General features: G+C 48.0%; 1 pseudogene; it reads left to right on the top strand.

The window, feature by feature from the left end:
• Nucleotides 1-5,059: 5,059 nt before the first annotated feature.
• Nucleotides 5,060-5,670, top strand: LOC123806281 (annotated as a pseudogene).
• The last annotated feature ends 294 nt before the right edge of the window (nt 5,671-5,964 follow it).

The raw sequence follows: 5,964 nt of genomic DNA on the forward strand, positions 1-5,964 counted from the left end.
CATGGGGGCCTGGGGCTGGCCTGTCAGGGGTATCAGATGGCTGGGAATAAGCTTCTCAGTTTGGTGCTCTCCGCCCCCTGTCACCACCAGTCCCTTCAGTCAGGATGTGGGTGCACCTTGTATGGAGTAGAGGGGGCTTGGAAGTCAGGGGAGGGGTCTTGGGAATTTACAGTAAAAACAGCATCATGGACAATAACTGTCTTTCTAGACTTACTGTATTTGAGGCATGAAGCTATAGGAAACCATGGTTTAAGCAAATAGGGGTATTTTTCTTTAATAACAAGATGTCTGAAAGTGGTGGCTTGGGGGAGGTTTGTGGCTCTGCTTAGCATCCCTGAGGCTCTCCTGGTCTTCCTCTCAAGCTGGTCTCAGTCTGCCTGCTGTGGCTCTAACCTTGTCTGACAAGATCCAAAGGCAGGACTGGGAAGTGATGGAGCATGTGGGAGTTCAGATAGTTTTCCAGATTTCTCCAAAATGTAGCAGCTTAAAATAATAACAGATGTTTATTACCTGTGGCCAGGTATTCAGGTGTCCCAGCTGCATGGGTCTGGCTCAGGGCGTCTCGTGAGGTTTCAGCCTAGATGTCGGCCAGGGCTGCAGTCCGCCGAAGGCTTTTCTGGGTCTGGAGGATCTGCTCCAGGGTGGGTCTCGCACATGGCCAGCTAGGTGATGTCAGCTGTCAGCTGGAGGTACCTTCTCCACGTGGGACTGGCCACAGGGCTGCTCTGGTGTCCTCACAACTCGTCTGCTCTGTCCCCCAGAGTGAGTGATCCGAGAGAGCACTGGGAGGGAGTCACAGTGTCTTACACGTTCTGATCTTGGGAGTCACATGTTGTCACTTCTGCTACATCCTAATCATTGCACGTGAGTCACTAAATTTAGTTCACGCTCAAGAGGAAGGGAATTAGCTTTACGTTTTGATGGGAGGAGTACTGAAGAATTTGTACACAAATTTTAAAATCACCACATTCTTTATCAACCTCTTTTTTGTTTTTTTAATCAGAGAGGAAGATCTTTTCCAGAGGGCTCCTTCCCTTAGCGATCCCTTACATCTCATTGGCTAGACCTGGGTCATATCCTCCCACCAACCAAAGTACTGAGCCACCTTCCTGAGGTCACAATCCTTGGACAGAACTGGGGCTCTGTTAGCAAGAAGATTGGGGAGGGGAGGATGGCTTTTGGCTTTTGGATGGTTGTTGACAATGTCTGCCATAGTACTTTACTTATTTGGTCTTTAGTTCTTCTAACAACCTTGTAAAAGTATGATCATTACCCATAATTTGCAAATAAGGAAACTGTGGTTCAGGAAAGTAAGTAATTCTCCCGAGGTCAGACAGAAAGAGGGTGGGAGAACCCTGGCCCATTTAGCTCTTCCCACTCTGTGGCCTCCCCATCACAACAGTGGCTCTTTAACTATGGGGGGGAGGGTGGATTTTGACCCCCAGAGGTGTTTGGCAGTGTTTAGAGATATTTCTGGTTGTCACAACTGAGTGGAGGGCACTCCTGGCATCTAGTGGGGAGAGCCCAGGGATGCTGCTAATCATCCTCTGGTGCACAGGGCAGGCCCCCACAACCAAGAATTATTTGACCCAAAGTTTCAATAGTGTTAAGATGTCAAGGTTGAGAACTTCTGAATCTGAACAAGTTCTTTGAGGGCAAGGACCATGCTGTCTCAGTCACTTCTGAGTCCTTGGTGCTCAGCCTGGTCCTGTCACATTGAAAATGTCCAAGCACATTGTAACACTCAATAAATTCTAACAGGGTAAATGGACAAGCTTGCTACACTGAATCCCTGAATCAAGGAGTCATAGGCTTGGAGAACTGTGAGCTGTGGGGGTGGAGAGTAACATTCCTCTCCCAGTGGACTCCACCAAGCCCCCAGCTTCCTCTGGTTTCAGGAGAACTGGGGGACACATTGACCTCCCCACTTGCAAAAAGGGGCTGACAGGATGGTCACCTGTTCATCTCTGAGATTGTGGAAATAGAGGGACCAAATAAAGAAACAGATAAACATTTCTCTGAATCTACCCGTTTTTAAAAAGACTAACCACCAAGGAGGAAACATAATAATTTATATCTCACTGCCCTTCATTCCTTGCCCTGCTCTTTGTAGGCAGTTGCTGTTGCTTCAGGGCAAAGATAATGAAAGTTCTTTCTTGTATGAAACTCCTTTTCCCGGGGGACAGAGCCCCAGCATCTGCCAAAGTGGAAGACCTGGGCTCTGGGAGCCTGGATCAGAGGCCCAGGGTGTCCACACAAGTTCAGCTTCCCTGGAACAGGCTGGACTTGCAGTGATTGATAATTATCTTATAATTGACATTTCAGTACCTGCCAGCTTCTTCATTGGATATTTCTGCATCATGTCAGATTGTGAGAAAAAGCAATAGTTTGTAATGGCTAGGCAAGACCAGTTTTGTTTTTCTCTACATGTCAAGTAAAGAAAGAGCCTTGAATTTACTCTAAATATGACCCTGGGTTGGCACCATCAACAAAATATACATCGTATCTTCATAAACACCCAGGAATTATTGTCTTTATTTTATAGTTGAAACTGATGCTCAGAGAGGTTAAGTGGCTAGCCCAAGATTCCTCAGATATTAAATGGTAGAGCAGGGATTTGAACCTAGAGCTGTCTGTTCAGTCCCCAAATCCTGCAGTCTCCAAGTCCCCAAGGCTGCCTGGCTCTAAAGCCCACCTTGTATTCTCTGTGTTGAGCTCTGGTGGTGACTTGGACCCCTTCTTCAAAGTCTTGGCTACTGCTAGAGACTGAATGTTTATGCCCCCAAATTCATATGTTGAAATTGTAACCCCCAATGTGATGGTACTTGGAGGTGCAGCCTTGGGGAGGTGATTAGGTCGTGAGGGTGGAATTGCTTTAAACATCCATGTCAAAGCACAGAATTCTCAGAACAATGCAAAATGCAGATATGCAATAAGTCCTGGTTGTGAGGAGGTAGTCAAAACCAGCTTTTGAGTTATCTTTATTCTCAACCTGTGATCCTACCATCTCCATATGAACAGAATTGCTTTCACCTGAGAGAAGTTCTGGCATGCTATTTGCTCCAAAAGAAAGGACATTTCAGACTGAGGGCAAGTGTGGAAGCCCTAGGCTCTCTTTAGCACATGTTCTGGGGAAGGTCGCCAAATTGTTGAATTAAATAATGGGATAGAGATGCTATGTTGGTAATCATATTGCAATATATAAATGCATCAAATCAACCCATTGTACACTCTAGCCCTATTATATATCAATTACAAAAATTACATTTCACCAGGGAGGAAAAGACTTAAATAAGATGATGTTGAAGGCAAATTTAGGGTCCTGCTAAGAAATATACGTGACACACTGCCTCACCTTGCAAACCTGCATCAACTACATGAAGATGGTCACAGGTCCATGGCTGCAAAGCTAACTTTTGTTTCCTTGTGGACTGCTCAGAAAGGTCAGAGGGAGGTCAAGGAACTTATTTTCTTGAAACAGGTTACCTAACACAAAACATATGAGTGACAATAAACATGTATTTTCACATCAGTCTCCTCACCCTGCTTCCCCATTACAAATGCCCTTTCTTTGGCCTCTGCTCCTGGACCCTGCAGGGCTCTTCTCAGGCTTGTTAGCGGGAGATGTGGATGGAAGAGAGAGCGGCCTGTGGCTCCTCATGGCCCCATCACAGTTTCTTCCCTGTGTTCTGGGACATCTGAAATCTTGTGGCCAGCTGTCAGGGAAGCTCAGTTGGCTCTGCTGTGGGTCTGATTTGTGGAACAGGCTGAAATAAGACAGAGCTCTCGGGGTCCATGTGGGTGGGGTGCTGGCACCCTGTGCTGCTGGCAGTGCCATCTGGCTGTGCTGAGGGGGCCGAGGGGTGTGGCCTCCATCTTGACAGTGTCTGAGGAAAGAGCTGGCAGAGGGCTGGGAAGCCATAGGGTTGGTAAGTGGCTGGGGACAGAAGCAGGTGCAGACTGTGCTGGGGAGGCGTGGCCAGCTGCTCCCAGGGCTCTTGGCAACTCTGTCAGAAGGCTGTTTCCAGACAGCCTCTGTCTGGTCCCTCCCCCTCTTCCCTCAGCATCCCTGCACTGCATCTCTGTGGCCTGAGACATTCCCACTTGGCTAATGGAAGGACGTGTTATTGAACAAAGTCTGGATCAGCTCTGGGCACAGTAATGGGCTGAGCATCACTGAGAATGAAAAGCAGCTTGTCTTAGTCTGCTCAGGCTGCCATAACAGAATTCCACAGGGGACAGGTGGTTTCGGCCACAGACATAGACTTCCCATAGTTCTGGAGGCTGCAAGTCCAAGGCTAGGGTGCCAGCCAGTTTCACTTCTGGTGAGGACTCTCCCCCTGGCTTGCTCATGGCCACCTTATTCCTGTGCACTCACATGGCTGAGACCTCTCTCTCTCCATCTTCTTATAAGGTCATTAATCCTGTCATGACCTCATTTAACCATAATCCCCAATAGCCCCACTGCCAAATACCGTAACACTGGGGGTTAGGGCTTCAACATAGGAATTTTGAATTTGGGGGAGAAGTTATTTTCAGTCCATAACACAGCTCCTTAACTCATCTCTGCCCCGTGTGCAAGGAGCTGCCAGTCTCACCTGGAGGCCTAGTGCCTTGGTAAGATATAAGGGGAACTTTCCAAAATACACGCCCAGAAGGTGTGGGCCCTGCAGAGGTCATTTTAACAAAGACCAAGACCTCAGGCTATTGAAACCAGAGGCCAAGTTCAGGGAGGGAGGCAGGAATCTGCAAGGTCATCAGGGGAGAAGCTGGAATCCCATGGAGCCCTGAGGAGTGAGAGGGCTTAGAGGCACGAGGAAGGGGCGTTGTGGGCAGGAAGGCCTGGGTGAAGGGCCTGCAGTGGGGGTGGGGGGTGGGGGTGTAGAAGCTGGTTGGGACCCAAGGGTTTTGTCCAGACCTCAACGATGTTTTGTTGGGTTGTACGGTGTTTAAAAAGATCCAGTTTTGGGAGTACATTGAGCTCCACAGAGACAACACCAGGGCAAGTGAGAGGTGGGCAGGCACCAGGCGACTCTGCTTGCTGAGGAGAGATAATTAAATGTGGGCCAAGGAAACTAAGAAGCTGAGAAGCAGAATGTCAACACATGTTTTCTCTGAGCACACTTGCCAGAGGTAACGCAAGAAGCAGACAAATGCTTCCGCCAGCTTCTTAGTTTCCTAAGAAGTGCTCAGAGAGGTGGAAGACCATGTCTACTAAAGAGAAAGGAAAATGTGAAGACATGGCAAAGGCGGACAAGGCCTGTTATGGAGGAGAAATGAAGCCTATTCCTCCTCAAGGGGAAACAAAAAAGAAGTTCAAGGATCTCAGCGCACCCAAGAGGCCTCCTTCAGCCTTTGTCTTGTTTTGTTTTGAGTGTTGTCCGAAAACCAAAGGAGAGCATCCTGCCTGTCCACTGGTGATGCCACAGAGCAGCTGGGAGAGATGCGGAGTCACACGGCTGCGGGGGACAAGCAGCCGGATGAAAGGAAGGCGGCCACGCTGAAGGAGAATCCCGCAGGGAGCCGGCTGCACACCGAGACACAGGAAAGTGTGATGCGGCAGAGAAGGGAGTCATCAAGGCTGAAGAAAGCAAGACAAAGAAGGAAGAAGAGGAAGATGAGGAAGATGAGGTGGATGAAGAGGGGGAAGAAGAGGGTGCTGATGAATAAGTTGATTTTGGTGTGTTTTTTTTTCCTGGTCTATAAAGCATTTAACCTTCCTGTACACAACTCATTCCTTTTGAAGGAAAAGTTGAAATGTAAAGCTGTGTAAGATTTGTTTTTAAACTGTACAGTGTCTTTTTTTGTATAGTTAACACACAACTGAATGTGTCTTTGGAGAGCCCTGTCCTGCTGGTATTTTCAATAGCCACTAACTTTGCCTGGTGCAGTATGGGGGTTGTGAATTGGCATTGAAATTTAAATCGGGTTCTTGTTGGTGCACAGCACAAATTAATTATACAC

Source organism: Phyllostomus hastatus, unplaced genomic scaffold, assembly GCF_019186645.2.
Source record: "Phyllostomus hastatus isolate PE091 unplaced genomic scaffold, TTU_PhHast_1.1 phas_scaffold_385, whole genome shotgun sequence".
In the NCBI taxonomy this organism is placed as follows: domain Eukaryota; kingdom Metazoa; phylum Chordata; class Mammalia; order Chiroptera; family Phyllostomidae; genus Phyllostomus; species Phyllostomus hastatus.